This window comes from Petaurus breviceps, unplaced genomic scaffold, assembly GCF_028583685.1.
Source record: "Petaurus breviceps papuanus isolate PSGF00001 unplaced genomic scaffold, PetGlider_PUasm1.0 175, whole genome shotgun sequence".
Classification (NCBI taxonomy): domain Eukaryota; kingdom Metazoa; phylum Chordata; class Mammalia; order Diprotodontia; family Petauridae; genus Petaurus; species Petaurus breviceps.
In genome coordinates, this window is record NW_027185764.1 from 3,656,599 (window position 1) to 3,669,258 (window position 12,660).

The window sequence follows — 12,660 nt, forward strand, 5'->3', positions numbered from 1 at the left end:
TACTTGGTACCTAATTGTCAATCAAAATTAAAGGGGTCCAGATAGGTTGTTACACTTCCACAGTAATCTCCCATTTGTTGGGACATGTGTTAGAAGGGAAGAGGAATTCACATCAAGAAGGAAACCTGGAGAGGTACAAAGGGATACCCCCTTTAACCCAGGTATACAGAAGTTTCTTTTGTACTCTGCCTGACAGTTGCTAGGTGACAGAATTTCCAGTAGCATCAAGATTGCTTTCCATTATAGGCCATTCTCATTGAAGTATAAGAGTAATTGTGATTGCTGCTCTCCCATCTGCTGGATCTGGTGTTGGAGAATCTGGGTTTGAGCCCCTGTTTTTTAGCTACTGGCTATGCGACCTTGGAAAAACATAAGTTCCTCTCTTTGAGTCTGTTTTCTCTTAGGTAAAAAGGGTATTATAATAGTATGTAAACTATTTACTTCACATAATTATTAGAAAAGCACTTTGTAAACTTTAAAGCCAAACCATAATCAGGGCATAATTAGGTAGCTAGGGTTTTGCCAAAATATAGAAGGTGCTGACAATACTTGGTTTCCTTCAGCAGGGAGAAACAATAATTGGTTGGTTGGTTGTTGTCCTTGGTGCTGGAATAGGACTAAAATGACATCATTATGTTGGGGTCAAGGTATCATGTGTCCAACTGTGACTGATCAGACTCAGAAGGCCCTACCACATGTTGGGCACAAATAGCCCATACAAACATTTGGAGTGGAGATGGCTTTAAATTTGCACATCTCATGTTTCTTTTGAACTACTGAAATTCCACTTTGCTCACAGAGCACAGTACCTTCCTTGATTCAGTTATGGCATGTTGGGGGGTCCTGTGCCAGTGTTTACCATATCTCACAACAGATATGGTATCTATCTTCAGATGAATAGATAAAAGATCTTCAGAGAGACCTTGAGAGTGTCCTACGATTGCTTCTTCTGACCTTTGTGTGAGCCTTTGCCTTGTGTGAATTCTCTGTGAATTAGTCTCTTAGGCATTCAAACAACATAGGCAGCCCATTGGAGTTTCACTCTCTGCAGTAGAGTTTGAATTCTTGGCAGTTCGGCTTAAGAAAGGATCTCAGTGTCTGGTACCTCATCTGGCCAGGGGATCTTCAGCATCTTCACAAGACAATTCAAATAGGAGCGACTCAGTTTCCTGGAGTGATGCTGATAGACTGTCCACATTTCCCAGTCGCCTGGTCATTTCACAGGCAGAAAGATTAGCACAAAGGCTCTGTAGACCTTCAGTTTGGGAGGAAGCTTTTAATAGTGCTTCTCCCTTGTATTTTTCCTTGGATCCTCCCAAACACTGGGCTATCTCTGGCAGCACGTGCGTCAACCTCATCACCTGTGTGCACATCCCTGGAAAGTATGCTGCCAAGGTGTCCGCAGCATGCAAAACTTCTCCATGTACTGCATTGGTTCTGCCAAAATATAGAAGGTGCTGACAATACTTGGTGTCCATCAGGCAGGGAGAAACGGTAATGGCTAGCACGTATTGAAATGTTTTAAAATTTGCAAAGCAATTCGCATTATCTCACCTGAGTCTCTTGGGGATCCTGAGATGGAAATAGTTTAGCCAGGATTTAAAGCACGTTAAAGTTTGCAGATGTGGGGGTTCCTAGAGCACCTGCTTCCTCCCCCAATAGTCCCAGCCATGGTGATGTCCCTCCCAGCCCAGCCCATCCCAGCCCAGTCCAGCCCAGTCCAGCCCAGCCCAGTCCAGCCCAGCCCAGCCCAGTCCAGCCCATCCCAGTCCAGCCCAGCCCTGCCCAGTTGTCCCAGCCCAGCTGAGTACAGTTCTATCCTTCTCCCTTTCCTCCCCTAGCCAAGTAGCCACTGTTTAGTGTCTCAGAATCTCTATTTCCTCCCCAAAGGGTGGAATTTCCTACCTGCCTCCCTAATTGTCCCTCTGCAGGGAAATGTGAGAAGTCTCTCCCAGCCTCCCCACTGCTTTATCTGAAGATGTTTCTTAGGCTGTTTGCCCGAGGTGTGTTCTGTGGTGTGCTTGGCCTAGTGGTCAGAAGTGGTACTTTAGACTGTTCCAACCAATATAGAACTATTTTGCTCTCATTAGTAACATTATTTCATTAAAAAAAAAAACTAATGCTAAAAAGTGTTTTTAGATGTCATTGGGGGAAAATATGAAATTTTAAAATACACGTTTTATGTGGCCAGCACATGTATCACCTATAGCAAAGTTTGCCTGCAGGGGAGGGAAGGAAGGAAAGAATTTGGACCTCAAAAAAAAAACACATTAAAAATTGTTTTTACATGTAATTGGGGGAAAATAAAATATTAAATTAAATCGGTTTATCATTTCCATGGTAAAGGACAGCAGGAAGCCCTGTACTCCTTGTGGTGGGGGCCGCTGTTCTCGTTCAGTCATGTTGGACTCCTCATGACCCCATTTTGGACTTTTCTTGGCAGAGATCCTAGAGGGGTTTGCCATTTCCTTCTCCATCTCATTTTACAGATCCAGAAACTGAGGCACACAGGGCTAAGTGACTTGCCTAGGGTCACATAGCTAGTAAGTGTCTGAGGTTAAATTTGAACTCAGGCCTTCCTGACTCCAAGCCCAAGCTTTATCCCCTGCACCACTTACCGTGTTTCCCCGATAATAAGACACTGTCTTATTAATTTTTTTGGACAGAAAAACACCATAGGGCTTATTTTCAGGGGAGGGCTTATTTTAATGAACATTGACAGCAATTTTAATAAACAGGTAAATGTGAACAAAAAAATGTACCTTTATTCAATAATGAATTCAGTAAAGAACAGGATGATGTGCTCAGTGCTGCAGCTCTGATTGGATGCAGCTCGGAGTGCGGCGTGCGTTTCACCGGGGGGGGGGTGACGGTGCATACAGAGGGTACCGTAATGTAGCGTGTAGCGCAGGGGATCACCTTCACTACAGTAGCAATCTCAATAGGGCTTATTTTCAGGGGAGGGCTTATTTTAGAGGAATCTTACACAGTAGGGGGAGGGCTTATTTTCGGGATAGGTCTTATTATCAGGGAAACACGGTAGCTACCCTTGTGTTGGAGAGGAGACAACAGTTCCCTCAAGTCACCTTCCCTAAAGCTCCTTCAAGTATTCTTGCCACAGCCTATTTCCAACACAAGCAGGGGGTGGATTGGAGTGAACATGTCACTTTTTTAGTTTATAGGAAGGCAAAGGAGACATTTCTGACTTCATCCCACATAGCAAATTTGGAATCCTTTTAACTGTGCTGTGTATCTACTTTCCCTCAAGTACAGAAGAGCCTTAAAATAGGATCAAGGAATCACAGATTGAGGGCTGAAAGGGTCTCTGGATTTTGGAATCACTAGACCTGGGTGCAGATATGAATTCTTGAATTTCCTACCTGTATGCCCTCCTTCAGATAAGTCACTTAACTTCCCTGGGCCTCAGTTTCTTTATTTGTAAAATGAGATGGTTAGGCTACATGGTCTCTGGGATCCCTTCCAACTGTAGATATATGATCTAGGCCAGAGTTGGGGGACCTGCAGCCTGGAGGCCACATGTGGCCCTCTAGGTCCTCAAGTGCAGCCCTTTGACTGAATCCAAACTTCACCGAACAAGGACTTGTGATGTTTGGATTCGGTCAAAGGGCCATACTTGAGGACCCAGAGGGCCACACATGGCCTCAAAGTCACAGGTTACCCACCTTTGGTCTAGTCCAATCTCCTCATTTTATAGATGAAGAACTGAGACTCAGAGAGATTAGAAACTAAGGTCACACAGGTAGTAAATGTCAGAATCATATCTGAACCCACATCTAAGTAATTGCTAGGTAATGCCATACATAGATAGAGTACTGTGCCTGAAGTAAGGAAGACTCATCTTCTGAGGTTCAAATAAGACTTCAGACACTTGCCAGCTGTGTGACACTGGACAAATCATTTAACTCTGTTTGCCTCAGTTTCCTGATCTGTAAAATGAGCTGGAGCAGCTAGGTAGCACAGTGGATAAAGTACTGGGTCTGGAGTCAGGAAGACTTATCTTCATGAGTTCAAATCTGGCCTCAGACACTTACTAGCTGTGTGACTCTGGACAAATCACTTAATCTTATTTTCCTCATTTTCCTCATCTGTAAGATGAACTGGGGAAAGAAATGGCAAACCATTCCAGTATCTTTGCCAAGAAAACCCCAAGAGGATCATGAAGATTTGAACAATACTGAAATAACTAAGCAACAACTAAGTGATTTGCCCTAGTCACATAGCTGGTAGATGCCTGAGTAGGATTTGAAGATGTCTTCTTGCTTCCTAGTTCAATACTTTATTAAGATATGCTTCCTCCCTTTCTCATTTATCAGTGGTGTCAAACTCGAGTAGAAATCAGGTTCCCTAGTGGCTGTATATTGACTTAAAACCACAAATTAACATTCTCTATATTGTATTTTTATTTTGTTAAATATTTCCCAATTATATTCATCTGGTTCATATTCATATGTCCCCCACAGGCCATATGTTTGATATTTCTCTGATCATCTCCAAAGAACCCAATTCTTTCAGGGCAAGGGATTGCTGAGGATTCTCAGCATATATTATCTTTGAAAATTACTCTGTACTCCATTGCTATGTATAAGAAATTAAACCAGTGAGCAGAGCGTTGGCCCGGAGTCAGGAGGACCAGAGTACGGTTCCGGCCTCAGACACTTAACACCCACACGAAAATACTAGCCGTGTAACCTTGGGCGAGTTACTTAACCCCAATTGCCCTCCAAAAAAGCAAAAAAAAAAGAAAAGAAATTAAGCCAGAAAGCTATTCCTGAGCTAAGCCTTGTCACAAATAAACATTCACCAATATGGTGATTTTCCGCTAGAACTTGCCATGATATTGTCACGACAATGGCTATCTGCATCTGCCTTTCGAACTTGAAGTTGGGCACCACCATAGTCTTGAGGCTTACTGAAGGCCAGTCACCTTTACTTCGAACAAAGCTGATAATGAGAAATGGGGTGTCTCCGCTCAATTGAGATCAACCCAACAATAGAATGCTGCTGTGCCCCAGCTTCCAGGGCAAATGACTCGCTTGATTTGATGGGCTCCCACAGCCTGGGAGGGGCCGAGCTTTTGTCTGCTATTTTTGAGCCAGCTATTCATCACAACAAGAGCTTTATTAAAAATGTACCTTCCACTCTTCAGAGAGCAAATATGAAAATCTGGTTTCTGAAGATATCAAAATCATTTATTTTTGAAGTTGGCAGCCCTGGCTGTGAACACTGCTCTGGGATCGATCCGGTCTGTGTAAGTAGGAGTTATATATTTTTCAGAACAAGCATTCCGCCTTTCATCCATGGGAAACAATGAAATATTAAGCAAGATATGAAAAAATTAAAACGTTTTGAAAGGGAGAAAGCAATAGCAAATCATACTCCCTGACTGGAAAGCTCCACAGGGAGCCCCTCTGATGCCAGGGAAGAGGCTTCGGAAAAAGCACTTGCGATATGGAGTTTGCTGGATTATTGAAGCCACCTCACCTGCCAAGGAATCTGGTGTTGCTAAATGAGCCGCTAGTGTGCCCTCTTGATGACATCAAAAGTCTCTTGGTTTCCTGTCCAAGTACTGTTTCCAGAAAAGCTTTCCAAAGGTTGTATCTTTAGCACACACACAGACAAGAGACAGAATGTAAGCTACTCGAAGGCGAGGAATATCTAATTCTTGTCTCTGTGTCATCTAGTCCCTGGCACAGAGGAGGCACTTAATACTTGTGCTGACTGATTGGGAATTGTATCAGGGTAGGAAGCACCCACAGTGACAAAATCATAGCTTTGATGATTTTAAGTATGATCACTGGAAACCTGAGTGTTGGAGAGTTGAGTACAGACCAAGAATGAGAGCTGCCCTGGTATACACTTAGGCTTGCTGATCATTTCTAAGCTTAGCAACAATGATAGTAACTGAAATTTATATAATGTACAAAACTCTTTATATATATTATCTCATTTGATCCTCAAAACTCTGCTAGTAGTATTCCTATTTTACAGATGAGATCACTGAGGCTGAGAGAGATTAAGTGATTTGCTCAAGGTCACACAGCTAGGAAGTATCTGAAACAAGATTCAAACTCGGGGTTTCCTTACTCCAAGTTCATCCTCTCTCATCTATGCCACCTAACTGCTTAATTGTCTAGGTCTTCAGAACTAGAAATTGAATGAATGAATAAATTAATGAATAAAATAAATAAATAATCTACATTTTTGGTGGTGTAGCAATTTCCTCCTTTGAGATGAATCATAGCTTTTTTGCACCTTAGGATACAGTCTTCAAGGGTTGATTTGTTTAAAAAAAAAGCCCCAAAAATTCATTATTTGGTGGCTGTTACAGTGGTAAAAAATCTTCTCTGTGATAGGTAATTTTGAAGAGTAAAAACACTGAGTAATTCACTGGATGTGAAACCAACACCTTTAGTTTGGCATGTTTAGTGCATCACTGACATGTTGCTCCAGAGACTGGGTTAAAATCTTAGCTTGCCTACACACTGCTTTTATGACCATGGATGAGCCGTTGAAACTATCTATGCCTCACCTACCTACATGTCAGACCTACCCCTGCTATTCTAAGGGGGTCAAGAGCACTGAGAAACGCAAGTCAGAATGAGATAAATGTTGTTTTTCACTTTGAAGATGGAGACAAAAATACCATAATTGTTAAGACTGTAGACCACCCTTTTCCAAGTAGTTCTGGCATATCCCCTGCTTTATGTAACATGTGTTTCAAAGACGTTGCATGTAACTCAAATCTACATAGAAGGGTTCGAATTTTAAAAGCTCAGAGAAACTTGCTATTTAAAAGAATTGTGGTGAAAACTTTCATTAAAAAAAAATTGAAGCAACATGATGATGGCAGGAAAATGGAAAGAATTCACCACAGTGATAAGGAGAGATGTTCCAGGCTTGAAGGACCATCAGTGTAAAGGCATTTAGATAGGAGACAGGAGTGTCATATGTGAGGACCAGAGGAAAGGTCAGTTTGGCTAGATCATAGAGTACGTGCGGGGAAGTAATCTACGATGAGACTGGGAAAGATAGGTTAGAACCAGTTTGTGAAGGCTTTAAATAAAAAACAAAAACTAAACAGAGGAGTTTATTATTTTATCCTAGAGACAAGAGGGAGCCAGTGGCATTTATTAAGTAAGGGAGTGACATGGTCAGATGTTACAAAAGATCACTTTGGCAGCAATATGTGTGGGGGGTAGGCTAGAGTGGTCAGAGACTTGAGTTAGTGAGATCAATTGGGAGATTGTTGCAATAATCTCAGTGGAAGGTGATAAGGCTCTCACTAGCCCTCCTCATGATAAAGGAGTGGACACTACTGGGTGTAATGTAATACCAAGCAAAGGCAACTTCCCAGGTTCAAAATACCAGCATAGGTGCTCTCCATTTTATTCAGTAACAAACCCAGAACAGAGAAGATCAAAACATGACATCATTCCAAATACAGCATTTACTAAGTGTGATTAAATAATCTCCAAGTACTACCCCACCCCAGGACCTTCCAATCATTCAATCAATTACAAAGTCTCTGTTCTAAATACTTCTCCACCCCTAGGCTATACCTTAATTAAGTCCACCACAAAGCCCCTCTTCTCAAATGGAGATTAGTTTCCAAACATAAGGTCAAAAGTTCCCCACCCCTGGATCACAATTGAATCTACCCCAGAGTTACATCAAGTTTAAACACAGCACTTAATACCCAAATGGAGGTCTTTTCTTCATCTTGACTCGAGGCAAGTTCTCAGCAATCTTAGTTCCTGGGGAGACAAGGCTTAGCAAAGCCACAAGATACATTGCCAGTCCCTTTATGAATTTATCCTCTGTCTGTAGAACAGTCCTAGAACCCCTGAACACATTAGCAAAGCCCTCTCCCAGGATTTCTGTAAACATACAACAAGAAAATCCTTCTTCAGGGCTTCTGAACCAACAGAAAGGCTCCCAGACCCCTGCAACAACAGCACTGTCCTTCACCAGTGGACAGTATTCATTCTGTCTGCAGGCAGTCTCCAGACCCCTGCAACAACAGTACTGTCCCTCACCAGTGGACAGTATTCACTCTCTGTCTGCAGGACAGTCTCAGGGCTTCTTAGCGAACAGCCAAGTTCCAGGACTTCTTCAACAAAAGGACTGTCTTTCACCAGTGGACAAATCTGGCAAAACAACATCAAAACAGACAGACAAAGTACCAGCAAAACAGCCATGTCTCCTCAGTCCTTGGCAGCTCAGGGGGCAGGTCTCAAAAGTCCAGGGCAATTCAAAGCGGCCACCAGCAATTCTCTTAGTCTCTCTCTCTCCACGAGGTGCTGCTTCCAAAAAGATCTTCCGCCTCTCTCTAGTGTCTCTCCAAATCTACATCACCAGCTCCTCCCAGTTCAGGACTTTCTTTTCACATCAACAAGCCCATCCCACAGGTGGGATTAACAAACTCTGGGTTTTAACACAATCAATTTGAAAACCAAGCCAATACAGGGGGAATCTTTAAATGCCATTACTATCACACTGGGGCAGAATGTTGCATATGTTTTATGATGTATAGTCTCTCTATCAGACATATTTTTTCATAATTGTTTTTCTTTTTAATTTTTTAAACAGGGAAAGTTTAATTTGGAGGTTAACAAGGGATATTTTCCCAGAAATGATGGTGATACAAATAACCTATGATATGAATAGCCTCAATGAAATGTTTATTAAAAAAAAAAAGCCAAGACTTCTTTTGAAATTGAATCATACATAGCTTTGTTAAGTCAATCAAACCAACAAGCATTTACTAAGGATGACTATATGTCAGCTCCTGTGCTAAAAGCTGATGACACAAAGAAAGACAAAAGCAGTTCCTACTCTCAAGGAGCTTATAGTCTAATGGGAAAAACAAAATGCTGACAGCCCACGTACAAACCAAATAGACGGAATAAACTGCTGAGTTTAATCTAGCAGAGATTCTTTCTCCTCTCCTTTCATTTATTCATTTATTTTTCACCACTTATTTCTTAAAATTGTTAGTTCCTAATTATTTCCCTCCTACCCATTGAGAAGGTAAGAAATATGATATCAGTTATACAAGTAAAGACATGTAAAACATATTTCCATATTAGCCATGTATAGAAGATTCTTTTATTTAAGAAGTGAACCCTTATTTTTTCACTTTATTTTATTTTGAACTTAAGAAATAAAACAAGCATTTCCATAGTGGAGTAGAATAGAAAAAAAGATATGATTGCACTTGAAACTGAAAATCTATTATATACAACTTGCTGTTTCTTTTAAATATATAATAAAGTTATCATACAACTTTCTTTCCCCTCCCCGCCCAGATGGCTAGCATGAGACATAAATATGTATGTGTATAGGTGTGTGTATAAAATCATTTTATACATACTTCTATTTCTCAGTTTTTTCTCTGAATGCAGATAGTGTCATACTTTATAGGTCCTTTGTAGTTAATTTGGGTATTTATAATAGTCAAAATGACTTGGTCACTGAAAGTTGTTCTTAAACACTGTTACTGTATGCAACATTTTCTTGGTTTTATTCATTTTGCTTTTCATTATTTCATGCATGTCTATCTATGTTTTTCTAAGATAATCAAGCTCATCATTTCTTATAGCACAGAAGTATTCTATCACAATTATATACCACAACTTGTTAAGCCCTTCCCCAATTGATGGGTATGCTTACAATGTCTAGCTCTTTGTCACCACAAACAGAGCTGTTACAAATATTTTAAAACATATAGGTTCTTTTCATTTTTGCCTAATCATATTTGGTAGCCGACCTAGCAGTGGTATTGCTGGATCAAATGGTATAGGCAATTTATTAACTCTGGGCGTAATTCTAGATTGCTCTCCAAAATGGTGGAATCAGTTCACAGTTCCACCAATAGTGTATCGGTGTACCATTTTTTCCACATCCCCTCCAAAGTTTTTTTGCTTTCCCCTTCAATCATTTTAGCCAATCTGATAGGTGTAAAATATCGTTTTAATGTGCATTTTTCTAACCAATAGTGCTTTAGAGCATTTTTATATGACTGTAAATTGCTTTGATTTCTTCATTGGAAAATTGCTTGTTTATATCATTTGACCATTTATCAATTGGGGCATAACTCGTATTCTTATAGATTTGACAAAGTTCTTTACATATACCTTTATCTGAGAAACTATCTATATAAATTTCCCCCACATTTTCTGCTTTCCCTCTGGTCTTGGCTACATCTGTTTTATTTGTACAAAACCTTTTTAATTTAATGTAAGAGAAATTATCCATTTTACACCTCACACTGCTGTCTACTTCTTGTTTGTTCATCTATCCACAAGTCTGATAGGTAATATGTTCCAGGTTTTCTAAATTTTCTTGTAATATCTCCTTATATTTAGGTCATGTATCCTTTTTGACCTGATCTTCATAAATTGTGTAAGATATAGGCCTGTACCCAGTTTCTGCCAGACTGCCTTCCAGCTTTCCTAACAATTTTTTTTTTACCAAACAACAAATTCTTATCCCCAAGACTTAAGTCTTTATACTTGTTAAACACAATGTTACTATAGTCATTTGTTGCTGTAAATTGTATGTTTACTCTGTTCCACTGATCTACCTTTCTATTTCTTACCTAGTACCAGATGGTTTTGATAATTGCTGCCTTATGATATAATTTAAGATCTGGTATTACTGAACCTCCTTCCTTTATATTTCTTCATTAGTTCCTTTGATATTCTTGAACTTTTATTCTTCCAAATGAATTTTTTTTCTTTTTGCCTTTTGAAGGGCAATTGGGGTTAAGTAACTTGCCCAATGTTACACAGCTAGTTTTTTTGTGTGGGTGTTAAGTGTATGAGGCTGGAACCGAACTCAGGTTCTCCTGACTCTGGGGCTGGCACTTTACTCACTGCACCACCTAGCTGCCCCCAAATGAATTTTTTTTCTAACTCAGTAGAATAACTTTTTGGTAATTTAATTGTAATGGCACTAAATATATAAATTAGTTTAGGTAAAATTTCATTTTTATTATATTGGCCCTACCTACCTATGAACTAATTAATATTTCTTCAATTATTTAAAATGAATTTTATTTGTATAAAAAGTTTTTTTTAATAATTTTCTCACATATTCCCTGGGTTTGTTTTGGCAAGCATATTGCTAGGTATTTCATACTGTCTAGAGTTATTTTAAATGGGTGTAGTGGCAACCACACTGACATACCCAGGATGGCTGCTAGCACAGGTTCTTGTATCTGCTTTACTAGGAAAGATAGCTATTTAAGGGGTCAAACATCTTTTTTAATTACGTTCACTAGTTCAGGGGAAAAGTCAGCACCCTGAACTTCAGAAAAATGCAAACAGAGAAAATACAAGTAGATAAATAAAGACCAATAGACAGGGCTCTCACTGCCTGAATCAAAGTAATATTGCTATACATGTTACATACATCCCTGGATGGAGAGAGCCTTTACATCTGAGCAGTTGGGGAGCTCTGAACATTTGGCAAATCTGAATCTCAACCAGGGACTCACAAGACCCTTCTCATAAATGAGCCCCCCCCCCAAAAAAAATACCAACTCAGGGTATAAATACACTTCTCAGAGTCTGAAGGCATCACAACCCTCCTGACTCAGTGCCTAATTAGAAATTAGCAAAAGGTGTGAAAGCCTTCCTACCAGCAAGCCTTCCCTAGGCAAGCTTCCCTTAATGGACTCCATGTGAGACCTGTTAATGGGCAGGGAAGATCTTAAATTCATTAACATTACAATGGGATATCTCTCACTATCTCTTCTTGCATGTTTTGCTTGTGGTATGTGGGAATGCAGATGATTTATGTGGATTTACTTTATATCCTGTTACTTTGCTAAAATTAATTGTTTCAAGTAACCTTTTAGTTGAGTCTTTTGGATTTTCCAAGTATATCATGCTATCTTCTACACAAAAAGATAGTTTTATTACCTCTTTCACTATTCTGATTCCTCCTATATTTTCTGCTCTTATTGCTATTACTAGGATTTCCAATACAATATTGAATAATATTGGTGACAGTGGACATCCTTGTTTCACACTTCATCTTACTGGGAAGGCTTCTAGCTTATCTCCATTACAAATAATGCTTGCTATCCTGTGGGACTGCTATTTTGGGGTGGTAGGTAGGGGAAAGACAGGGAGAAAATTTGTAACTCAAAATCTGGTGGAGATGAATGATGTAAATCAGAAGTTGATAAAGCATTTGAAAAAAAAATTTCAAAAAAGAAAAAATAATGCTTGCTAATGGTTTTAAGTAAGTTCTTTTTATCAATTTAAGGAAAAACTCATTTTTGCCTATGTTTTTTCAAGTGTTTTTAATAGAAACAAGTTTTGTACTGTATCAAATCAAAAGCTTTTTCTGTATCCATTGATATAATCATAAGGGTTTTTTTTACTTTTATTATTAATATAATCAATTATGTTAATAGTTTTCCTTATGTTAAACCATCCCTGCATTCCTGGTAAAAATTCTGCTTAGTCATAATATATAATCTTTGTAATATATTGTTGTAATCTTTTAGCTAGTGTTTTATTTGGGATTGAATTTATATTCTTTAATGAAATTGGTCTATAATTTTCTTTCTCAGTTTTTACTCTTCCTGGTTTCGGTAGCAAGTATCATATTTGTTTCACAAAAGGA